Source organism: Schistocerca cancellata, chromosome 1 (genome assembly GCF_023864275.1).
Source record: "Schistocerca cancellata isolate TAMUIC-IGC-003103 chromosome 1, iqSchCanc2.1, whole genome shotgun sequence".
Taxonomy (NCBI): domain Eukaryota; kingdom Metazoa; phylum Arthropoda; class Insecta; order Orthoptera; family Acrididae; genus Schistocerca; species Schistocerca cancellata.
The window spans coordinates 1,049,918,038-1,049,943,656 of NC_064626.1; the positions used below are offsets into that span (position 1 = coordinate 1,049,918,038).

The 25,619-nt window shown below is 44.6% G+C and overlaps 1 protein-coding gene and 1 non-coding gene across 2 annotated transcripts in view; one reads left to right on the forward strand and one right to left on the reverse strand.

Moving 5' to 3' along the window:
- Positions 1-25,619, forward strand: part of LOC126090494 (uncharacterized) — a 687,867-nt gene that overhangs the window by 405,054 nt on the left and 257,194 nt on the right. The gene's annotated exons all lie outside the window — the stretch shown is intronic.
- Trnap-ugg (transfer RNA proline (anticodon UGG)) lies at positions 10,303-10,374 on the reverse strand. Its single transcript has one exon. It is a non-coding gene; the product is annotated as a tRNA-Pro (tRNA).

The following is a 25,619-nucleotide window of genomic DNA, read 5'->3' on the forward strand; positions in this document are numbered from 1 at the left end:
CCTCAGAAACCTTTTCACATGAATCACAAAAGATAGCTCCGCTGCACTGCACTGCTCTTTTATACCTTGTGTACGCTATACTACCTCATATAGCATATATGAACATTCCATGACTTTCGTCACCTCACCTCAGTTATTTCGCTTAACTCGTCTGCAAACAATAGGAATAAAAGGTGTGGTAGAACAATCAATAATTTGACAAATATATATGTTCAAAGTCAACAATTCCTTAATGCAATACCGGAAAAGAAATTATCGCGTAAACAAAGAAATCACCACACGGAAACAAAATATACCACGCACTGCTAGAAAGGAATCTCATAAAACAAAAAGCGGTAAGAAATCTAGGGACATTGTTGGCACAATACCGACAATGCAAAATACAGAACATGTACAACCTTGTCTGACAATATTACCTTCCGGTGCGTGATGACTGTGGTGCGATGTAGTAGAGCAAAGCGAGAGCAGCAAGAAAGCTCGAAGTGTGCAGGTAGGTAGGTAGGCGACATTCAGCTGAAGTGACTGCCCCTTCAGAATAATAATATTGATATGCTGCGTGCGGCTCAGTGGCCGAGTGCAAGCCTTTCAATTGGACACCACTTGGGTGACCTGCGCACCCCTAATGTACTCCGATTATCCACCTGTGGAAAGGGGAGCTACCGTTTAATGAAATACAGACCACATTTTGCTTCTGACGATTCCGCTCATAATGAGAGATGAATGTAAGAGTAAAGGCAGACCGGAAATTTTCCGCCATTTTACCCCACGACCTCTTGGTTTCCAAACACTCCCTTCGCCGCTAGACCACCAGGCTCGACGTCGAAACCCTGGGATAGAATCAGCCAGCACTCACGACGAGACTGCGTTTCTGCGACGGTGCCACATTATGTTGCGGAATCACATTGGTACACAACTGATTTCGATCAACAATCGTTGGAGTAGACTTTCTAACATTAAACATTTAAAATGTTTCTACTAAAGCTTTTTTCCCTGCCTTCTTTATCAAAACTCGATTGAAGCTAGCTACTCAAATCCCCGACAACGACACAAGTGACACGCAACAGCGAGAAACCTCGTCGGTTCTTCACGCCTGACTCCACATGTCCGAAAAAATACAACGGTCGCTCAGCAAGACAACCATAATTTAGGTCCGACAAGCGCTCGGATGTAGATTTCGTGTTTCTTCACTGGACAAACAATTTCGTAAACATTCCGGCAGCCCGCGGTGGTCTCGCGGTTCTAGGCGCGCAGTCCGGAACCGCGCGACTGCTACGGTCGCAGGTTCGAATCCTGCCTCAGGCATGGATGTGTGTGATGTCCTTAGGTTAGTTAGGTTTAAGTAGTTCTAAGTTCTAGGGGACTGATGACCACAGCTGTTAAGTCCCATAGTCCTCAGAGCCATTTGAACCATTTGAAACATTCCGGGAAGACTACGCGTATTCCATTTGTGTGCTTATCAGTCTCTAGCTACGTGAAACTTGCCAATTGTTATTTGATTATAATTCTTGTGGGGTATTCGGCAGCAATCGGTTAGCCGAAGAATAGGAGTCGTCTAGCGCCAAGAATAGATATATTACTCGTACATCAAACGGATGGCTGAGAAACATGGTAGTGTTAATAAATGTTTTTGTAGTTTTCAGATATCTAGCTGTCCGGCATATAACATAGCCAATCTGTTACGGAGCACAGTGGTGTAAGCCAGTCTTTAAATTTTCAATAAAGTTACTCTGCAAGGGTCACTGATTTTTCGATAGTGTCATTCTCAAAACCCTCATTATTGAATAAGTAGCTATTTTCACTTAGACAATTATGTTTCTCAGCCATCCAGATAAAGTAGTCATTAATGTTAAAAACGATTACATAGCTTTGTATTGTTAATACGCTGCGGCGTAGCGTTCAAGATGATTTTTCTTCCACAAGGCAAGAAAGACATAACCTGTTCGTTATTTGCCTTGCATTTGCTAAAATCTCTATTTGTTGCCACTAAGGAGAATAAAAACATAAGTGAAACCTAGTTTCTCTGGATGGGGCAAGATAAGGTTACGATTGTACTCTCGGTTGCACAGCAAATACGTAACTTTATTTAAAGAAATTAAAATTTTAAAACAATCTCTTAAAAACACAATTGACTGTATCACGACTGTAGGCCTTATCACCGAAAAGAATTCCACAATTTTGGGGCCGAAGGCCACCAACAATAACCTCAAACAACGAACGGCTGAAGGTCTAATTTAGGAGTCAGAAGAACAATTCCAAATAGCACATATTAAAACAAAAACTTCCTTTAAAATAAACTCTTAAAACGGCTGAAGGCATTATTATAAAATAGGGAAATTATTACTCGGCTGGGCCGGCCGGGGTGGCCGTGTGGTTCTAGGCGCTACAGTCTGGAACCGCCAGACCGCTACGGTCGCAGGTTCGAATCCTGCCTCGGGCATGGATGTGTGTGATGTCCATAGGTTAGTTAGGTTTAAGTAGTTCTAAGTTCTATGGGACTGATGACCTCAGAAGTTGAGTCCCATAGTGCTCAGAGCCATTTGAGCCATTTTTTATTACTCGGCTGAAGGCCACAAACAATTTCAAATAACAAACGGCTGAAGGCCTGAATTAGAAGTCAGGAAAACAATTCCAAATAGCACACATCTCAACAAATACCTTGCTTTTAAAACAAGTTTGCTTTAAAAACAATTATTGTAATACGGCTGAAGGCCTTATTATGAAAGAAGTGAAATTATTACCCGGCTGAAGGCCACTCACAACTTCAAATAACAAACAGCTGAAGGCCTGAATTAGAAGTCAGAAGAAGAATTCCAAATAGCACACATTTCAACAAATACTTTGCTTTTAAAACAAGTTTGCTAAAAAAAGAAAAAAATACTGTAACACGGCTGAAGGTCTTATCACGAAAGAAGTGAAATTATTGCTCGGCTGATGGCCACACCAACAATAATTAGAAAATTTCAAATATCCTTAAAACAACATCACAATCTAAGGAATCAGGCCAAGCGGTTCTCAGCAAGTGTTCCAAGGGTCAGCCTGGGAAGGTGACCCAAACGTAAGGTAAGGTGAGACAGGCAGCCAAGAGTTGTACTCTCATAACAGGATGGCAATCTCAAACTAGGGACAGCTTAAGCGCCGACCGACCGACTAACCAATCCGCCTAACGTCCGATCACCAGTGCAACGATCGATTTTTTTTTTTTTTTTTAGGCAAGGGCGAAGAGACAGACAGCACTACATCTTCAGAAAACAACCAAGGCCGAAGGAAACACTAGAACCAAAGTAGACCTCCCCAAAAAATGTGCACAGTACAATACAAGAGGCTGTCGAAGTACACGCCGTGTCGAACAGCATAAACATGCCGAGGAAAGGCACACAGCCGGAAAAGTACGCCAACCTCCCGGGCAGGTAAACTGGGACGTTAGCGGCCACAAGGCAGAAAATACCACTGGTTGCACTTCACTAATAAGAATAATACTGAATTCAATGACGAATAACAAATAGAGAAAGACGGCTACAATATTTAACCGCCTCGAAACACTTAACTCGTTGCCGCCAGGCTCAGCGGCCTTGGGAGCAACAACCTGCCGACCAAAGGCGAGATTTCAGAATCGTCGGGGTTGCATTAGCAGTTCACTCTTCACTCTACTTAAACGTCCAGGGTACAGTTTGCAACGAAGTCGTCGCTCTCGCAGCTACCCCCTTCTCGATCCGGCAGTGGCAGAACGTCGCCATCGGCCCCGTCTTGCCCACGCGCTGCACGGACCTGCTCGCTGCTGAGCCCAACCGAACTGATGTCAGTTCACAATTCCTCACCAAATCCAGTACGCAGACAGCATTAAAATAACTGCTCATTCAAAACCACTAGATACACGCGGATCTGGGAAAACAATTCCACCCTCGACACACGACGACCCGGAAATACCACAGATGGCATACACACAAAGATGGTACCACAGTACGCGCTATCGATAAGGGCTGCTGATGCTGCCACTCACGGACAGACAAGGCGAACAAACGTAGTGGCGCCAGTGAACACATTAAGAAAACGAGACGCCACTATCGCTATTACAAGACGCCAAGCTATGAACGGCATCAACGTGAGCCGCACACGGCTCAATAAGGAAAGTAAATTTTCAGCTGGCGACGAAGGTGCGACCCAGCAGACAGGATGAATCACACTCTCGTCTATGGACAGGAAGAAATAAACATCTAGCTTCGCTGACTGTGAGAACCTGTGGGTTTCCTGCTGTGATTTTCTCAGCATGACGCCTGTAGACTGGAACATCCTCATACACAAGTGTAAAGCCATGTCCAGGGTATTTTTATTTGAAGTTTTCTGCGTGCAAACTATCCAGTTTCATTGCGCAGCAATTCATGTAATATCGACATTGACGATCTCTCTCCATCCAGGGCTTAAGCTTAGCCTCCGCGCTCTCACTGAGAACACGTATGTATTTACGTACCAGTCGCTGGGAAGCCACTGCAATAAAAAGACACCCGGCTCTGTACGTGCTAAGAAAATGTTACGCCGACAGATGTGCTCACAGAGCGGAGAAGACTTTCTAAGGCGCATGAATTATGCAAAGATTCGCACTCTGCAATTCCGGAATGTCGTTCTCAATAGTCAGTCGCCGGGGAACTAGTTCAGTCACGGCAGTTGAACGAAACTGTCGCTTTTTGTGAAAATCCGCGTTGCCATTTCGAGTGTGGCAGCTTGTTACTGAGTGTAAGCAGGTTGCATTATAATCAAAACTGTTCGCGAAAGTAATCAGTGTTACGCCGTACGATGTAACAGAGAGTACACGAAATGTGCATCCGAAGACAAGCTCTCGGTTTGCCTTACGCTCCCAAGTCTTTGATTTGGATATATTTGCTTTAGCATTTCATATCGTAACGACGTTATAGAAATAAACAAATATCACATGATATTGTTGGCTGGGGTATCTCCTAGGATACGCATGGCGAACCAATGGCAAAGTACCAAAGTTCGTCGTTAGCGGGCTATTTGTGCCAAGTGTCGTCACAAAAGTAGGCGACAGAAGTAGGCGGCAGATCTGCTCACTGAAAGTCACGGTGTACTCAGGTTGTATCAGTAATAATACACAGTGGCCGAGCGGTTCTAGGCGCTTCCGTCTGGAACCGCGCGACCGCTACGGTCGCAGGTTCGAATCCTGCCTCGGGCATGGATGTGTGTGATGTCCTTAGGTTAGTTAGGTTTAAGTAGTTCTAAGTTCTAGGGGACTGATGACCTCAGAAGTTAAGTCCCATAGTACTCAGAGCCATTTGAACCATAATAATACACAATCATCCACTGTTAGATCGATGACATTCGACTTCTACCTTCAAATACCATTCTGCCAAATTATCACGGCGAAACAGAGGTCACCTGTTTGTTTTTGTTTCGCTATCACGTCCTGTGCTACAATATTTAGCAGCTACCACCTTTTAACTTGTGAGTAGTATTCAACATTAATTTGGCAAAGAAACCAAAAGTGGAACGCAAGTGCAAGAGAGAAATTAAAACTTGCTGAACTGAGAAATATGGCATGATTAATAAAGGTAACAAAGCGGCGTGTGTTTTATGTTCCGGGACAGTCGTATGTAGAACATCTTCTGTAAAAAGAAAAGGTTCTGTACGAAAGGGCTACTTCCTGTTGCAAATAATGAGAATTACTGTGGAAGTATTTAGTTTTATTTGCATCAATCAGCAGAATCCAAATTACTATGCACTATCAAATCAGAAAATGTGCATGCATTCATGCACTATCTTGTCTACACAAGGACAAGATTAGCAAGAAAAAAAGTATAAGGTGCGTTCAAAAAGAAACGAGCCGGAGTCTGGCCGCGCAAACAGGTGACAGGAGGATAATACCGTGGCGTGTGTAACGAGGTGTGGCTCCGACCAGAGCGTGGAAGTTCACAGCCCGTCGCTAGAGGGCACGCGTGCACGTCACGTGACTACACGGAGCTAGCAGGAGCTTGCATCAATCGTCCAACGTCAATAGAAGACCGAAGGGGTGTTGATAGTTTCCTGACAGCGGAAGGAGTCGGAGGAACGGACATTCATCGACGAATGTCAAAAGTGTACGGCGAACACTGCATGTCCCTTGCAAGGGTCAAGGCGTGGCACAAGCGCTTCAGGGAAGGCCTGGTGTCCTTATCCGATGATGCACGGTCTGGAGCACCACACTGCATTACCGTTGACATCGCCCAGCTGGTGGATGCACTCATTACCCAGGACCGCCGAGTGACAGTGAAATCCATAGCCGCCGTGGTCGGATTGAGCATCGGAAGTATTCACACCATCATGAAGGAACAACTGCACTTGCACGAAGTGTGTGCCCAATGGGTGCCCCACAGTCTTAAACCACACCAGAAAGCACGTCGAATGGCCCCCACTGTCTTGTTCATCTGCAACGCTATGCTCTGGAAGGGAATGCATTCCTGGCACGAGTTGTGGCTGGAGATGAGTCATGGTGTCATAACTTCGAACTAGAATCAAAACGACGAAGTTTCCAGTGGAAGCATCCAGGGTCACCACCATCAAAAAAAGCCAAGGCCATCCACAGGAGTGCAGGAAGGTTATGCTGACGTTCTTCTTTGACTAAGATGGCCCCCTTCTGATTCACTTCCTGCAGCACGGGACAACAGTAAATGCACAGCGTAACTCGCAGACCTTGACCACCCTTCGCCAAGCGATCAAATCAAAACGACCAGGCAATCTCACTCGTGGGGTCATTCTGCTCCACGACAACGAAAAACCTCAGACAGCCAACACAGTCGCGGCACTCCTGCAGAAATTCAAATGGGAGGTTCTCGGCCACCCTCCATACAGTCCGGACCTCTCTCCCTATGATTACGCCATTTTCGGTCCCCTTAAAAAGGCTCTGAGGGGCAAACGATCCAGATGTACGTGCATAACTTGTTACCATCGCAACCCCGCGAATTTTATGAGACAGCCTTGTGTGACAGTGGGACAAGTGTCTCAACAGCCAGGGTCAACACTTCTGACATGCACGTACTGGTTTCTGTAATTATGCCTCCAACGCCCCTTATAATATGTAGTGTCAAAATTTAGTTCTACGATTGGTTTGATTCTATTCCTAATCCAGTGGAATACCTAAAGCAGCTTTGCACTGTATTCCCCGTAGCTAAGGGAGAGAGAGAGCTCTTTGCTCCCATAACGTAACATTAGAAAAAACTGTCAGGAGACTCATTCGGCAGCAGAAACGGTTGAATGAAAAGCTTTTCAACATTTGCAAGAGAACAGTTGAGGTAACAAAAATAGCAGTTTATTACTCCATTACAAATGCGGGGAAGCGCAAGTATGGTGAAACTATTTGATAATGTCACCAGAAACAAGGATAGTCTATCGTTCTAACTAGCTATCGAACTTCAAAATTTCTCACGAACTGTCACTGTAGTTTCCGAAACACTCCAGGCATTTTCTTAAGTTGTAGCCAAGTCAGAGCTTGTCTAATGCCCTCCACTAAGGAAGTACTGTCCGTTGTCTTGGTTCCTTCACTCGATTATTTATATCCAGTATCCTGACGCCACACTGAGGCTTCTCCTTCAGTCGTATGTTGCGCTCACTGCCAACTTCGCATTCGATAATTTCGCACCGTCCAGGTAGTTTGGCGTTAATGGCTCCTTCACTCCAGATCTTGATTCATACATCTCATCCATCAAGTGAACCTGCACGTGAATCCTTCATTGGCTTTCCAGCCGACCAATGTGATATCCTGGTGGCAACAGTCGTCCTTCACGTTAGTCAGACGTCGGGAATAGATGCGGAATATAATATCACAATTAACTGACGATTCAGTTCCAAAACTACTACTTGTTCACAAAACGTTTAGTTGAGCCTGCGGCCATGTAGCATAGGTTCAAACATGTAACAAGGAAACACAAACACCTAGCAGAACGTAAACGTACCGTAAAGCCCTTTACCTCTTATGCTCTGACCTCATACTTTATCTTTAGAGTCCAGTGTTTCCTACCCCTAGTACAAGTACACGTCACGTAAAGTGGCCATGTGCGTGAGTTTTAAATACGTCGTTGTGTGTGTGTGTGTGTGTGTGTGTGTGTGTGTGTGTGTGTGTGAGAGAGAGAGAGAGAGAGAGAGAGAGAGAGAGAGAGAGAACACTCATGTCCAGACTGCATACCAGTAAAAAATGTCCTGTAAAAAAATTGGGAGCCGGCCGGTGTGGCCGTGCGGTTCTATGCGCTTCAGTCTGGAACCGCGTGGCCGCTACGGTCGCAGGTTCGAATCCTGCCTCGGGCATGGATGTGTGTGATGTCATTAGGTTAGTTAGGTTTAAGTAGTTCTAAGTTCCAGGGGACTGATGACCTCAGATGCTAAGTCCCATAGTGCTCAGAGCCATTTGAACCAAAAAAATTGGAACGTAGTCCGAAGAACAGTCTTTATTAATATCGCACGTGCCAAAGCCGAGTGAATGACGGAAAATCTGTACGCCATCGAGAGAGAGAGAGAGAGAGAGAGAGAGAGAGAGAGAGAACACTTTACTGGAACACACTACCAATTTGGCATTTCCTGAATAGAGATTTGCTCGACATGCTGTTGTATTCAGCGCCAGCCTTCGGCACACTGCTTATAATTAGATGGTAATTAAGCTCGGCAGTATGTGTAGAAAAAAAGATAATAAAATCTTGACAGCCTGCGACACCTGTGGGTTAACGCTTCACAAGAGACCACATAAAAATTATGTAGGATACCAGATAACTGCCTCCATATTACGCAAGTACAGATTATGAATATGATTTTTTTTTTTTTGTGTTTTGTAAAGTACGTGTCGTCGTATTGCGACTCTTCTCTTGCGTCGCCAGAAATAAGTGTGGAGTTTGTAGCCACTCGTGTGCTCGTAAACAGGAATTCCGTGTAGTGCTCAACAAGACACAGTGAATCTTCCCACACCATGGTATGCCAGACAAGAAGCGCAGCTCCAGGAAAGCTTCTCACAATTAGTCACGGCTGTCGCGTTATTTCTGCAGGTATTGGCGTCGCTGTAAAGATGCTCGCACGGGAATTTGAGTTTGCAGAAAGGCCTGACACACAGTGTGACTTGTAGGATACTTTTTTCGCGCATGAATGTTGTTAACTGTCCCGGGAAACAGGTGAAGGTACATATGTCCATACCGAAATGACGAACTTGCGTTGCAAGTTATTTCATTGTTAAGGGAAAATGCGTCTAGGTAATAAGACAGCTGTATTAACAGTAAGTTAACTGTGGTCGCGTGTTGTTCCTCATATAACGCATGGATCACACTTCTTTATAAGATTGATCAGTTAACAGTTATCGTGCGATGACAGGAAAATCATAAAATCCAATGGGTGTGAATTGGATAATCTGAACTTAGTAACACACCATTCGATGCACTGTGCTCAGTTATTTTAAGTTTGCATGAAATGCACAACATACCGGTAACAAGTTCAATAAATGAAGCTTGGCTCCCTCTAGTTTTTGCAGATGCTAGACGGGTTTTCCACCATTCAGAGGTTTTTCATGTTAGTAAGCGTTGTATTTCCTAAGTTCAGAGTATTTACATTATCGTCTAATATATATACCTAATCTTCCGTATCCGGTGTCAACTCATTAAAATCTGTCTGGGTGTTCTGTCGTGTGATCTTATAAGTCTTGCCACCTTTTTACTTTTTACCCTGAAAGGAGGCCGCTGCAGCACGCCAAGAAACATGTTTATTTTAGAAGATCGGCAATACGCCAAGAAAGATTTAAATGAAATGACATGAAAATTTTTGAAATACTGATGATGGAAATCAGAGAAGTAAAACAGTGAAATCCTACGACTGCACGTATTATAAACCTGTAGATAAGTCAACTTTTACACCGACATCGACATTTTCCATTTCTCACACTTGAATGTGATGTTTAAAAATAAGCGTCGGAAGTATAACAAACTTGTTACACACTCAAAAGATGTGCGTGGACCTGACTGGATGAAATACGCCGCGGTGACCCATCTTGTATTCTGTATGGAAGGGTAACACACCAGGAGAATTGGAAATGGGGTAAAGCAGATATTTCCTAGGGGATTCGTGGTTCGTGAAGTATAGAGGTGGCACATACATGTCTGGCATCGGTCCATACCGACTCAGCCCAGGGTCACAACTATAACGTAACTTTAACTTTTACTATCGAGAACATGAGACTGCAGCTGTCTGCCTCGACAAACGCTTCGGAGCAGATGGTTCGAAGTAAACGTTCCATAAACGCTTGCATACGAAAGAGAGGGAGCGGGATGTGAATAGAATAAAATGTAAGGGCTCAGCCGGGATTTGAACCCGGGACCTCCTGCACCCAAAGCAGGAATCATACCCCTAGACCACTGAGCCGTACATGAAGATCTTGTGTGACGGTTGAAAGCTGTAGCAAGCTTTCTATAACGGGTCCGTCCTTGAGTCACGATAACATCTCGCCTTCCGTCCGGACCCAAGTGGCAGTACGTAATGTGCAGTTTCTCCAACGGTTGGCAACAAAATTGTCAATTTTACCGTTTTCTATTACCTCTGTATGCAAAACATATCATTTCATTTAATGTATGCACGGTTCTTTGTTGCTCGTTTGACTGCCGCGTTCACTTCGCATACGCTGACTACTATTGTTCAAATACTAATCAATAAATTACAGGATGTAAAACGAAACTGTTTACAATGTTCCACAGTGGTCTTGGAGAAGTCGACACGAACCAGTTAATACAAGACACTTGTGATCCATCAAGCCACGGACAGTCTCAAACTGGCCTAGCAAACAACACTTAAGCTATAGCGCATGCAGCACCGCGCAATATTTTGGCTTAAATCCTACTTACATACGAGGGTAATCCCAAAAGTAAGGTCTCCTATTTTTATAAGAACATAGACCTGTTTATTTCTACAATGGTTTTCATCAGTTTACAGCTTGAACATTTAGCTATTTTTCGACATAAACACTATTTCTGTCGATGCATTTTTGTAGACGCTGTGGCAGTTTTTGTATGCCCATGTTATATCAGCTCGCCGCCATGCTGTTCAGAAAGTTATGAACCTTTTCTTTCACCTCGTCGTCGAAGGTAAATCGCTGGGACCACAATTGACGCTGACAAGTACTGCAAGAATGAAAAAACTCAAACGGGCGATTCAGAACCGGAGAAGAGGAATGTTGAGCAAGGGCGTACACATTATCCATGACAACGCTCGCCCACACATCGCTCGGCAAACCGTTGCTCTCCTGCAACAGTTTCGGTGGAACATAATCACCCACCCAACTTATAGCCCAGACTTGGCTCCCAGTGACTATCACCTGTTCCCTAGATTAAAAGAACATTTGGCCGAAAAGCGATTCAGCTGCGACGAGGTGAATGGTCATTATGTCGAAAAATAGCTTAATGTTCAGGCTGTAAACTGATGTAAACCATTGTAGAAATAAACAGGTCTATGTACTTATAAAAAATAGGAGACCTTACTTTTGGGTTTACCCTCGTATTAAAAACGCCTTGTTCTTGCTCACATAAAATGTACGAAGAGTGTTCAATAAGTAATGCAACACTTTTTTTTTGAAAGCAGGCTGGCTTTATTCACTATTCGAATGCACCACATTATTCCCCACTCTTTTGGCTACAGAACCCTATTTTTCAACATAATCCCAGTTCAATGAGACGACCTTACACAACCATACTGGGAAAGTCTGTACGCCCGCATGTTACCGTTCTATTGGTCAATGTCGGAGGCAACATCTTGCTGCATCAAAGACCTCCCCATCCCCTGCTTCCCGCGGAGCGCATCCTTCACTGGACCAAACAGATGGAAGTTGGGTGGTGCGAGATCCTGGTAATAGGGTGGACGATGAACAGTCCAGGGAAGTTTTATGAGGTCCTCTTGCGTGCACAGACTTGTATTGTCAGGAAGAAGGAGAAGTTCTTTTGTAGCGACGAACATGGTGAAATCATATCATTAACTTCCTGAGGATAGCACTTCAGAGTCGATCGTTACATCAAACAGCATAACCTCTACAGAGTCCCAGTAGACCGTCGCCATGGCTTTACCGGCTGTGTGTCCACAAGAGGTGATGCTGCGCCACTCCGTGGATTGCCGTTCGGTTTCCGGTTCGAAGTGATGAAGCCATGTTTCATCGCCTGTGACGATGTTCGAGAAAAAATTGTCACGATCAGCAGTGTGACGCGCAAGGATGTCGTGTATTCTCCGCCCTGTGAATTTGCCGCCCTGTGAAATTTCCGCCCAGAAAAGGTCGAGGAAGGGCCCACTAATCCCCTGGGGACGCGAGCTAGCATGCATGTAAGAGTTTCAGTGTTATTAGTTCTGATATGTATATGTTTGTACTTAGAGAGGTCTTACTGATTAAAAGTAAAAAAAAAAAAAGATTCTATTAATTGATGCAGAAATTTGGTTTAGAACACATACACAGCGACGTTGCCCAAGTGAAGAACAAAATAAGTAAATAAATAAATAAACAAATAAATTGCGGTCAGGTTTTCGAAGGGCTATTTGTTGGCTGGTTCAATGCTGAAATTTGTTAAACTTACGCCAGCGCAGTTGACCCAAAAGGACATGAAAGAAGGCAAAAATATTAAAGAGTGCATTTGTAGATGATCAAAAAATTGTCGAGACTAACAAAAACTAAGCACCTATTAAGGAGGTGGTTCTTGATAAAACTGAAGGACTTAAAGAAAACGTAGAAAATCTTGCACATAACTGTCATGCAAAAGAAGACAGTGTATTAGTTGAAGAAAGAGCAAATGAAGAAGAATCCAATGAAAGTAGTAGTAATATTTTCTTCTCTGACATCTGTCAGTGACCTTTGACTGCGTTGGAAATCTAACAGTTGAATCATCAATATAGTAAGTGACAAAAAATTTAAAGACAAACATTAATCATTCTTTTTTGTTTAACAGACAATGAGATAAAAAAAGCGTTAACTAACAGTTAACGTCTAAGTCCTTCTATATCAGCCACAGCATGAGAACGTTTTTAGAACTTGGATGGCACATTCAACTAAAAATCACAGTTTGTATTATTCTTGTTATAGTCTCTATACCACAGGCACGAGTTTGAACAACGCATATGAAATTGTTAAAAGTTTTCAAGCGTGGTTGAATTTTTAAACCTGAAAACCTTCGGAACAAGTCTAACTGTAAACAGAAATACCTTACCTAGGCAGCACCTCAAACGGAAGAATGATCCTATCGGAATTAGTAAATAAATAAGGATGACAGAAGTCCGCGTTGGTACCAAAATACATAGCTAAACCACTGCGTAAACATCAGTCTGTAACAGAACAAAATTCGACGTGTAGGTAACAAAAATAGGAAATTAATCCAGTTTTGTGTGAGCTCGAAATTGATCACGGCAAATATCGCCAAGTCATTCAATAACTTAATAGCTTTTTATCCTGTCTCCTGATCATCGTCGCGTAACAGGAAACTGCTGCCATCATTCATAGTTAACAGCTCTGCTTTAAGTTCAATCTCGTCTCTTGTCTCTGGATCCCTCTCACTTCCCTGCGACTTTGCCCTTTGTTTGTATAACGTGCTGTTCTTTGTTCGCTGCTCAGGCATTTCTGTCACAAAGTCGTACCGTCGATTATGCAAGCTACCTAGCTCCTCTGAATAGATTTTGGAAATTGACGTATTTCCCTCTCGTGTCCCCTTCTTTGCCTGGTTCAGAGTCCTCTGTACTTCCAACCTTGCGTCATCCGGAGCTCCACATTGATGCTCGCGCGAAAAGAGCACGGTAGATCCTTGGTTTTAAGCTTTCCTCGGCAATGCTTCTCTTTTTGTTTTGAACAGCGCCAAATCGCAGTCTCATCTTCCTTCGTTTTCTTCACTGTGTAAGAATAACCTTCATTGTGGCAACTAGGCGTATCACGAATTGTCCTTGAAAAATGGCTCTGGGCACTATGGGACTCAATGGCTGAGGTCATCAGTCCCCTAGAACTTAGAACTACTTAAACCTAGCTAACCTAAGGACATCACACACACCCATGCCCGAGGCAGGATTCGAACCTGCAACCGTAGCGGTCACGCGGTTCCAGACTAGCGCCCAGAACCGCTCGGCCACTCCGGCCGCAATTGTCGTTGAAACTTCTATATCACAACTACTGAGGTGGTAATATCCAAGTGGCACGATGTGAAGTCTACGAAAACTAGAGTGATACTAACAGACAGACGGGACTGTGCGGGCGGCGTTCTGCCGAGTCTACGGAAGAGGTGATTAGGACGGTCCGGTTACAGGTAGGACGGGACACAATGGACTCAGGTACGAAGCGGAGAGTTCGCAGATTTCTAGTGGGGGCGGAAAGTTCGCAGGGCGGAGAATTTATACGAGGTGCATTCAAGTTCTAAGGCCTCCGATTTTTTTTCTAATTAACTACTCACCCGAAATCGATGAAACTGTCGTTACTTCTCGACGTAATCGCCCTGCAGACGTACACATTTTTCACAACGCTGACGCTATGATTCCATGGCAGCGGCGAAGGCTTCTTTAGGAGTCTGTTTTGACCACTGGAAAATCGCTGAGGCAATAGCAGCACGGCTGGTGAATGTGCGGCCACGGAGAGTGTCTTTCATTGTTGGAAAAAGCCAAAAGTCACTAGGAGCCAGGTCAGGTGAGTAGGGAGCATGAGGAATCACTTCAAAGTTGTTATCACGAAGAAACTGTTGCGTAACGTTAGCTCGATGTGCGGGTGCGTTGTCTTGGTGAAACAGCACACGCGCAGCCCTTCCCGGACGTTTTTGTTGCAGTGCAGGAAGGAATTTGTTCTTCAAAACATTTTCGTAGGATGCACCTATTACCGTAGTGCCCTTTGGAACGCAATGGGTAAGGATTACGCCCTCGCTGTCCCAGAACATGGATACCATCATTTTTTCAGCACTGGCGGTTACCCGAAATTTTTTTGGTAGCGGTGAATCTGTGTGCTTCCATTGAGCTGACTGGCGCTTTGTTTCTGGATTGAAAAATGGCATCCGCGCCTCATCCATTGTCACAACCGACGAAAAGAAAGTACCATTCGTGCTGTCGTTGCGCGTCAACATTGGTCGGCAACATGCCACACGGGAAGCCGTGTGGTCGTCCGTCAGCGTTCGTGGCACCCACCTGGATGACACTTTTCGCATTTTCAGGTCGTCATGCAGGATTGTGTGCACAGAACCCACAGTAATGCCAACTCTGGAGGTGATCTGTCCAACAGTCATTCGGCGATCCCCCAAAACAATTCTCTCCACTTTCTCGATCATGTCGTCAGACTGGCTTGTGCGAGCCCGAGGTTGTTTCGGTTTGTTGTCACACGATGTTCTGCCTTCATTAAACTGTCGCACCCACGAACGCACTTTCGACACATCCATAACTCCATCACCACATGTCTCCTTCAACTGTCTATGAATTTCAATTGGTTTCACTCCACGCAGATTCAGAAAACGAATGATTGCACGCTGTTCAAGTAAGGAAAACGTCGCCATTTTAAGTATTTAAAACAGTTCTAATTCTCGCCGCTGGCGGTAAAATTCCATCTGCCGTACGGTGCTGCCATCTCTGGGACGTATTGACAATGAAAGCGGCCTCATTTTAAAACAATGCGCATGTTTCTATCTCTTTCCAGTCCGGAGAAAAAAAATCGGAGGCCTTAGAACTTGAATGCACCTGGTACACTCCGCGCAAGCAGCTCCGCTCAGATGGTCCTTCGTTATCCTTTATGGTCTACTGTTAGGCGGCGAGGAACACAGCGGGCACACATCTTTGGTTCCCCAGCTGGTAGACGGGTGTGCCAGCACTACTAACAGAGACGTCCAGTTGAGGAGCGAGTTGTTTAACTGCGATCTGTCGATCATCTCTAATGACAGTGTCCGTACATTACACGATTGCAGGTTTCACAGCTGTGTGGGGCCGGCCGGCATGTGGGAAACCGGACAGGCATGCGCGACCTTGTTGCGATAGTGACAGACGCTTCGCCCCATGACTCACCGTGCTTTTGTTCACTTCCGGGTCTCCGTAAACATACTGCGAGATCCTATAATATGTGCGATGCTCTGGTTTTCCGCCAAAAGGAACTCAATGACAGCTCTCTGCTTGGAGCGCACGTCCGTCATTTTGAACACTGCTTATAGCGCTGCCGCCTATCGGAACTTCATGAAACTATAGGGGCTGAAGCGAGAATATACCACGATGTTCCACAACAAATTTCGCATTTTTTCAACCGAAAATGGGCGAGAAGAAAATGTGTTGCATTACTTATTGAACGTCCCTCGTAAAATTGGCAGTTGTATAAATTTAACGTCAAAATATTCTGAATTTTAATGGCATAAAATTAACAACTGAATAGTTTTGTTTGTCTGATCTTCTTACTACGAAACTACAGTGCTTATAGGGGTTAAGTTTTGATCAAATTGCAAAGGTAATTAATTTTTGCATAAAATTTATAAAAATCTTTTTCACGTCACGGGAATGTTTAAATTAATACTGTTAACGAAATAGCCAGTGGTGTAAGAGAGCCAGAGAATACCGAAAATCTTGTGCCGCGTGCATGCCCTGTAGCTTAGGGAGTTTTTGTAGGCCAATTTCAGGTTGTTTCCCGGCTTGACAGACCGCAAGTGCCCTCTGTCAAATTGTTCGTATCCCCTGCACCACTGTGGTATGTTGTAAACAGTTATCGTTTACACTTTGTATATCCGCGCAACACGATTCGAATCTAACTGCCAGATCATTTGATAAGCAACTCCTGCATCTTCCAGTTCTTTGTCTGACCTATACTATTAGAGAGTTCTTTCTGTATGTAACCACTAAATTTACGAAGAGGAAATAAATACAACAAACTAGTATTATGTATATGATTTTCAGTTCTCCAGAAGTAACTTCTAATATAATTTTGTGCTACAAATGTTAGACAAAATCTCACTTTATGGACCATAAGAAAGTGCCAGGCATCATCTTCATACACTTTATTTATTCGTTTAACCCGACCTGATTAGGACCATCAGGCCTTCTGTTATATCAGACCAGGATATAGCGGCCGAACGGTTCTAGGCGCTTCAGTCCGGAACCGCGCTGCTGCTACGGTCGCTCTGATGGTACGGGTGTTTCCGCTGCGTTGTACAGACAAGAGCGTTGAGATCGGGGGGAGATATGAGGGACAGCATGCGCTGATACGACAGTAGAGAAGACAAACGGATTTGGAAATCTCTACACTTGTCTGCACTCAGCCAGGACAGCTGTGCATATGATGGTTAAATGTGATCAGAGAGTGGAACATCACAGATATAACGAATAAATGCATTCATGAGCAGTTCCGGAGGCCGAGAGTTTTCCTGAGAGGGGCATTGCAGAATAATATCGCTATAATAAATCACTGGAAGTATAAATGTTTGTACAAGTTTCTTTTTCTGGTGAAGAGGGAGCGCTTTTTATATTTTTTATAGAGCATGGAGAGATGCTGATGTCTTCTAGCACAGCGCTTGGTATTGCATTATCTGACCACATACGAAAACCATAGGAGAATTTCCTTCCAGCAACATTCAAGTCTCCACTGACGTACGTTCGTGGATATTATGAGTGTGATTACGTTTGATGAAATCTAGTAAGATGACAGATGGCTAGATAAACCAGATGGGTTGAGCTGTGATTTGTATCCAGAACCTGCTGCATTCGAAGTAGGATTATCATTCATAGTTCACTGTTTGAAGTAAAAGAACGACGTGAAAAGATTTTGGAAGCTGCGTCACGTTTTCCTCAGCGAGATTGTCCCTGGACCACGTAATCATCACAGGTTTCTTGCGGTTTCCTGCGCACATATAAAATATGAGACATATGAAAATGTTTTTATTCAACTGTTGTCTACTGCTTTCACCGTACAGAGTTTGGTTCAGTATGCCATTAGCATGAAAAGATACTTACGACAGAACTAATTACATACAATGAGTTTCGAAGCATAATGTGTTACCTTCAGATACTCGACTGCTTGTTTTCCCTGATTGGTGTATATTTGAATGATACACTTTGTCGAAAATCACGAAACGTAAATAAATAGAACTATCATTGTGGACAACATTTACATTCGAAATTTGCATTAAGTACCTGTAGTCCACTGGTAGGGAAGGACAACACAAAATTAGTTCTGCATTAAGTACCTGCAGTCCACTGGTAGGGGAGAACAACAGAAAATTTACTTCTAACATTCCGTTTTATACTAGGACGTGCTTAAAAGTAATGCCTCCGAGTTTTTTATGCGAAAACTCTCGAAGCTTTTTAAATGCAACAAAACGTTACCAACATTAACATTCTAAATCTTTATTCTTCACACCTACATATTTGCAGCCCTCTTCGTCTAGAGAGCTCCGAGTTGTAGCGTGTAGCATGGCGGAGCGTAACCTAACTACACTGGTGTCCAAAATTAAAGCAACAAACCGCTATTTCCAAGTGTTGTGTCTAATTCACGGCATGATCATACAAAATATCAACAGATGTCCGTATAACTTTGTTCTTCAAGGAAGATGGCATTCCAGTCAATGGACAACCACGTCGACAATGACGTCAGGACACCTATCAAAAGGGGAGTGTTTGCCGGGTAGTCCCACCACCACAATCGCTGTGTATACAGTCACACACTATGCGGTGGAGGGCCACAAGTAGAATGGAAGCAGGACAGCCACAAACTGATGTGGCCAAAGGCTTAATCTGAATCGTTCTGTTTCTCGTATATGGCGACAATTTATATAGACTGAAACAGTATCCTGAAGATCAGGGCATGGCCGACCAAGTGTGATGTCAATATGAGAGGGCATGACGGTACCGCCTTAGTGCTGCGCAGCAACTGGCATCTCACCTCGCTGCATCCACTGGACGTGTTGTGTCGACACAAACGGTGTGCAGAATGCTTCGACAGAGCAGGCTCTATTGTCGGAGATTTCCGTGTGTGTACCTCTGATCCGTCTTCACAGAAGCGAACGTCTAGAGTGGAGACGTCAACATGCCACATAGACAGTCGAACAGTGGGCCAATGTTCATTTCGCAGATGAGTCCCGATTTGGTCTGGAGAGTGATTCTCGACGCATTCGCAGCTGAAGGGAACGTGGAAATCCAAACATTGTGAATCCAAACATTGTGACAAGAGACCGATATCGAGAAGGATCCTTAATGGTGTGGGCAGAGGTTATGTTAACCACTCGAACATCTCTTCATAAACTATACGGGTGAGTCGGCAAGGTATCTCGACGAGATCTTGGGACCTCGTGTGCGGCTGCTGCGTGCTGGTGTGGGCACAGACTTTATACTGATGGACGATAATGCTAAATCTCTTAGAGCAATGGTGGTTGATGTGAAACTTCCTGGCAGATTAAAACTGTGTGCCAGGCCGAGACTCGAAATCGGGACCTTTGCCTTTCGCGGGCAAGTGCTCTACCAACTGAGCTACCCAAGCACGACTCACGCCCCGTCCTCACAGCTTTACTTTTGCCAGTACCTCGTCTCCTACCTTCCAAACTTTACAGAAGCTCTCCTGCGAACCTTGCAGAACTAGCACTCCTGAAAGAAAGGATAATGCGGAGACATGGCTTAGCCACAGCCTGGGGGATATTTCCAGAATGAGATTTTCACTCTGCAGCGGAGTGTGCGCTGATATGAAACTCCCTGGCAGATTAAAACTGTCGTGCTTGGGTAGCTCAGTTGGTAGAGCACTTGCCCGCGAAAGGCAAAGGTCCCGAGTTCGAGTCTCGGTCCAGCACACAGTTTTAATCTGCCAGGAAGTTTCATATCAGCGCACACTCCGCTGCAGAGTGAAAATCTCATTCTGGAACTGGTGGTTGATGTTTTCTTGGAAACTGAAGGGCGTGGCTTGCTCGCTCTCCCGATTAGAATCGCATAGGACATGTCTGGAATGGATCGCGTCTGCATCTATCAACCACCCTCCAAGACTTGCGAGCAGCTCTGTAGGAATAATTGGCGTTATTGTCTCAACGTGAGACTGATGACATCATGCACAGCACGCCCCGTCGTTGTCAGGTTGGCTGTAGTGCTACCAGAGGTAGTCACATCCATACAGAGCACATTAACCAGTTGCCGGAATGTCTGTGCAAATCCTTTAAGATGAAAAAAAGAATATTTTTGTCAACCGTTATGCATATTGCGGTTGTTCCGTTCTGTCATCTTTACATTGTTTCTACTTTACTATCTCTTGTTCACACTGTTTTGTGGCAAAATAAACGTAACCTTGCAAAATTTCCGCTTGTTGCTTTAATTTTGGACGCCAGTGTATGTTTATGAAGGAAACAGCGTGCTGTAACTGAGTTTCGAATTCGAAGAGATCGTCCACACTTCGAGCACCCTCTCCTTTAGCATGACAATATCAGACCACACACGAGCGCGGCGACATCTGCAACAATCCGACTCCTTTGTTTCACCGTAAGCGATCAACATCCATGCAGTCCCGACTTGGCCTCACTCGATATTCATGGTACCACAACTCAAAGAACAACTTCGAGGACTTCATTTGATAGTGATGAAGCGGTGCAAGCAGAGGTGAGGTTGTGTGTGGCTCCGTCAACAAAGTGAAAGTTCTACAATGACGCTATCAACAAACAAATCTCTCATTGGAAGAAATGTGTTCGTCGCCAGGATGACTACGTTAAGAAATAAATAGGTGACATGAAGAATCAAAATGTACAATGGTAATAAGATTTGTTTCGTTTAAAAAGCTTTGAGTTCTTACATTAAAAATTCGGAGGCATTACTTCTTACCACGGCCTCGTAATTTTACTAAGAATAACAAGAGTAGTGTCGGAGATGTCAGGTTCTAGCTCAGAATGTATGCTTTCAAGAAGGCAGTTGTTTAGACTTCCTTTTACAAGTTGTTTTCTGCGGTCTGTGACATGGCGTAAAAGTGATCTCCAGCTAGGCGATGTTTGTAAGGAACAAGACAGCATGCGAAATCGAATGCCAAGTGCAATAAATGACGTGCGACAGTGGAGCATGTAAGGAGAATAAGTGGTAGTCGTGCTAGATATGGCGAGGGAAAGATGAAAAATGTAGATGTCGGACTAAGGGGAATTTGATACGTCTCTGATGCGACCGAGACCGATATCGAAAGGAGACACTTAGTATTTCTGGGTGACGGTGGCGGGCCACGTCGACAGAAAGGAGGAGAAAATGATGAACATTAGTCTTACGAAAAGAGCCAAGAAGCGAACACCATCTGGAGGATCGTGAATGACCATGCTCTTTTAGGAAAGTGCGGCGAAAGGTAAAGTACCGGTTTCTGGCCCTAGAACGGCCAATCGGGACGAACCGACCGACCGCCGTGTCATCCTCTGCCAATGGCATATCGTATGCAATACTGAAGGCCACGTGCTAAGCACACCCCTTTCCCGGCCATTGTCGGGTTTCTTGGTCTCTGGAACCGCTACCAATCGGTCGAGTAGCTCCCATTGGCCTTCTGAGGCTGAGTGCACCCCGTACCATTACTCCTACCGAGGAAAAGTTCCTGGCAGTGCCGAGAATCAAACCCAAGTCCTCTGCACGCCAGTGGGCCGCACTATCCACTAACCTATGGAGGCGGACGCTTTAGGAAATAAAAGCGTAAAAATGTTTCCAAGCTGCTTCCGAGCTGTGCCCACCATGTCGTACCTAAGGAAAAAGTTGTACACAAGGAAAGAGGAACAGTTTGGATAGTGAAGTTACAGCAGATCTTGGCCGACTCGGTGTCTGAAGTCGCTGACTCACTCAAACCAGCGCAGTGGTGCTCGTCTGGGAGGTAGCCTCTTCGAAACCTGGTACTGGAAGAAATATTGACTCCAGTATGTGGCCAACAAGAAGAGTAAGAAGTGGTGGTATAAAATAACTAATCACCAGAATTTGTGTTGAAGCTCTGGATTGAACTGCAAGCCTCACCGCAGTTTCTCATGGAGCGAAGGCATGGGGCTTGAGGGTGACCCGTACTTCGGATGGGGACATGAGGCTCGGTGGTAGCCTGCAAGCCGGCACCGGTTTTTATCCTCTTCCTTCTCTCATCATCATACAACACAAATACACTGCCAGAAAAAAATAATACACCCTTTTAGAGCTTTCCAATTCACTAAAGATTTATTGTTGCAACAGTGCATACGGAGTACACCAAATGATTACATTTACAGCTCAATCGCAAAAGCAGTTCAGAGGTACCAGGTCTCGACACACGCTGAAACACCCATATTAGTATGCGGTGTAGCCTCCACAGGCAGCATTGCAGGCGCTGACATGGGCATAAAAGTTAAAGACGGCGATTACTGTCCTGGCATACGTTGTGCCACACCTCCTCGACCTGTTCACGTAGTTCTGTAAGAGTTGTTGGTTTACGAGCCACACGTGTCACTTCTCGTCCCATCATATCTCACAATGGGGATCTTAATGACCGAGGGAGTTGCTGCACGTTTGGCACAACGCGTTGAGTTTCACAGGCATTGTGTGAGCGACCGCTGTCGCGTCCTATAAACACGTCACCTTCCTGTTGCAGGAACAGCAAAAGAACTGGTCTGTCAACATTTTGCACGTACCGAGAGCTGGTTAGCGTCCTCTCCAGAAACACCAAAGACGCACGAGAGTTGTAGCTCATCGCACGCCAAACCACAAGGCCTGCGTTGGGTCCAGTGTGTCTTGGACAAATGCGCTCAATCAGACAGCACTCACTAGGTTTACGTCATACGCGCAAACGACCATCACTTGCGACCTGACATAATCTGGTTTCATCGCTGAAGACCACGGCGCGTCATTCCGTCTTCCAAGTGATTCTCTGACGGTACCAGTCGAGCCGTGCACGTCAGTGCTGTGGCGTGGGTGGAAGATGAGCTAGAAGTGTGTGTGCCCGTGGTCCCACTACTATGAACCAGGTCGCAACTATTCGTGTAGATACGTCTGCGCTCACAACCCTCTTATCTGTGCTCTGGTAGCTCTACTATCTTCCGCTGCTGCCCTTATAATACGACGACCCTGGCGGGCGCCTGTGCTGTGTGGACGTTCAGAACCTCGTTCACGGATGTGAGAATCTTCACGTGACCACTGATACCAGCATCGTTGCACAACTGATGCAGCATATCTAACTTAATAAAGGCAAGGCCTCCGGTCCAGAATGTATACCAGTCAGGTTCCTCTCAGAGTATGCTGATAAAATAGCTCCATAATTAGTAATTATATACAACCACTTGCTCACAGAAGGATACGTACCTAAGGACTGGAAGATTGCTCAAGTCACACCAATACCCAAAAAGGGATGTATGAGTAATCCGCTGAATTACAGGCCTATATCACTAACGTCGAGTTGCAGTAGGGTTTTAGAACATATACTCTATTCGAACATTATGAAGTACCTCGAAGAAAACGATTTATTGACATTTAGTCAGCACGGATTCAGAAAATATCGTTCTTGTGAAACACAACTAGCTCTTTATACTCATGAAGTAATAAGTGCTATCGACAGGGGATGTCAAATTGATTCCATATTTTTAGATTTCCAAAAGGCTTTCGACACCGTTCCTCACAAGCATCTTCTAACCAAACTTCGTGCCTCAGTTGTGCGACTGGATTCGTGATTTCCTGTCAGAAAGGTCACAGTTCGTAGTAATAGACGGAAAGTAATCAAGTAAAACAGAAGTAATATCCGGCGTTCCCCAAGGAAGTGTTATAGGCCCTCTATTGTTCCTGATCTATATTAACGACGTAGGAGACAATCTGAGTAGCCCTCTTACATTGTAAAGGCATCAGATGATCAAAACGACTTGCAAAATGATTTATGTAAGATACCTGTATGGTGCGAAAAGTGGCAATTGACCCTGAATAAAGAAAAGTGCGAAGTTATTCACATGAGTACTAAAAGAAATCAGCTAAATTTCGATTACGCGATAAGTCACACAAATCTGAGGGCTGTAAATTCAACTAAATACTTAGGGATTACAATTACAAATAACCTAAACGGAACGATCACATACATAATTTGTGGGTAGAGCAAACCAAGGACAGCGATTCGTTGGCAGAACACTTAGAAGGTGCAACAGGTCTACCAAAGAGACTGTTTACAATACGCTTGTCCGCGCAATTCTGGAGTACTGCTGTGCGGTGTGGGATCCGCATCAGGTGGGACTGACGGATGACATCGAAAAAGTACAAAGAAGGGCAGCTCCCTTTTGTATTATCGCGAAATAGGGGACACAGTGTCACAGACATGATACGTGAATTGGAGTGGCAATCATTAAAACAAAAGCGTTTTTCGTTGCGACGCGATCTTCTCATGAAATTTCAATCACCAGTTTTCTCCTCCGATTGCGAAAACATTCAGTTGGCATCCACCTACGTAGGGAGAAATGATCATCACGATAAAATAAGAGAAATCAGGGCTCACACGGAAAAATTTAAGTGCTCGTTTTTCCCGCGAGCCGTTCGAGAGTGGAACGGTAGAGAGACAGCAGTGAACCCTCTGCCAGGCACTTTATTGTGAATAGCAGAGTAATCACGTAGATGTAGATGTAGAACCGTCCAAAACGAACATCCCACCACTCGTAAGACCACAATTTGACCCCTTTAAAACTCACTCAGTTGGCTGTAGGAAGCATGAGTGCGTCTCCGTGCCATGGTCGTCAGCTTGCTTCACACATTTGGACCATACTGAGCCCTCTGGCTGCGAGCATTCCCTATTATAGGGTAGACACAGGTCACGCTCTGGTAGCTATGCCACTACGCTAACCGTTCTCGGGCGAGTTTACAACCGTTGTCAGTGCAAATACTATCCACCAGGAGGTACAAGCCGTCATAGGATCAAAATCTACGTCATCTTCCCAGGTGTACTATTTTTTTCAGCAGGGTATAAAATCTCATTTTACACATTACGGGCAACTACGCTCAAAATACACACTAAAGACATAACTCTCACTCACCGCGAGGAAAACAGCCACTGCGCACGAAGGAAGAAAACCTTTTCCGACTGGATTTCTGTAGCTATACTTCGGGGTCTCCCTGTCAAAGTTATACGACTCCTTCCTTCTCTCCCGCTACGTTTAGTTCTATCATACACGCAACCTCGCTCCCCAATGGGCTATTACCATTTCGAAATATCCATCTATCCGACTAGGTGCTTCCGACTTCTCCGTATCAACGCTTACGTAGTTCTTCTTCCAAGTTTCTTGGTGCGTGACATTATCCCATTAATAATGAGACCCGACTGTTGGTTCTTCCCTCACAACAGTGTTCCAGAAGACTGATAGAAACCTATATTATTAAAGAGCCGACCTAGTTCATGTTGCAAAATCCCAGTTGCAGGTTGCCTATCTAAAAGCTTCCGAAGGATAAAAAAATTCAGTTTCAATACCAGCAGTATTCCATATAACTATCGAAAAATGAAAATTTAAAATGTTGTCGTAATCTACTCATGAGGTACAGCCTTAAGTTAATCGTTTAACACGGTAAGACTAGTTTTACCGCTAAAAGCAGTGTACATGTCTTCAAGCAGCGTAACTTAATGGTTGAAATGGCTCTGAGCACTATGGAACTTAACTTCTGAGGTCATCAGTCCACTAGATCCAGAGTGTAGCGCCTAGAGCCGCTCGGCCACCCTGGCCGGCTGCAGCGTAACTCATGGT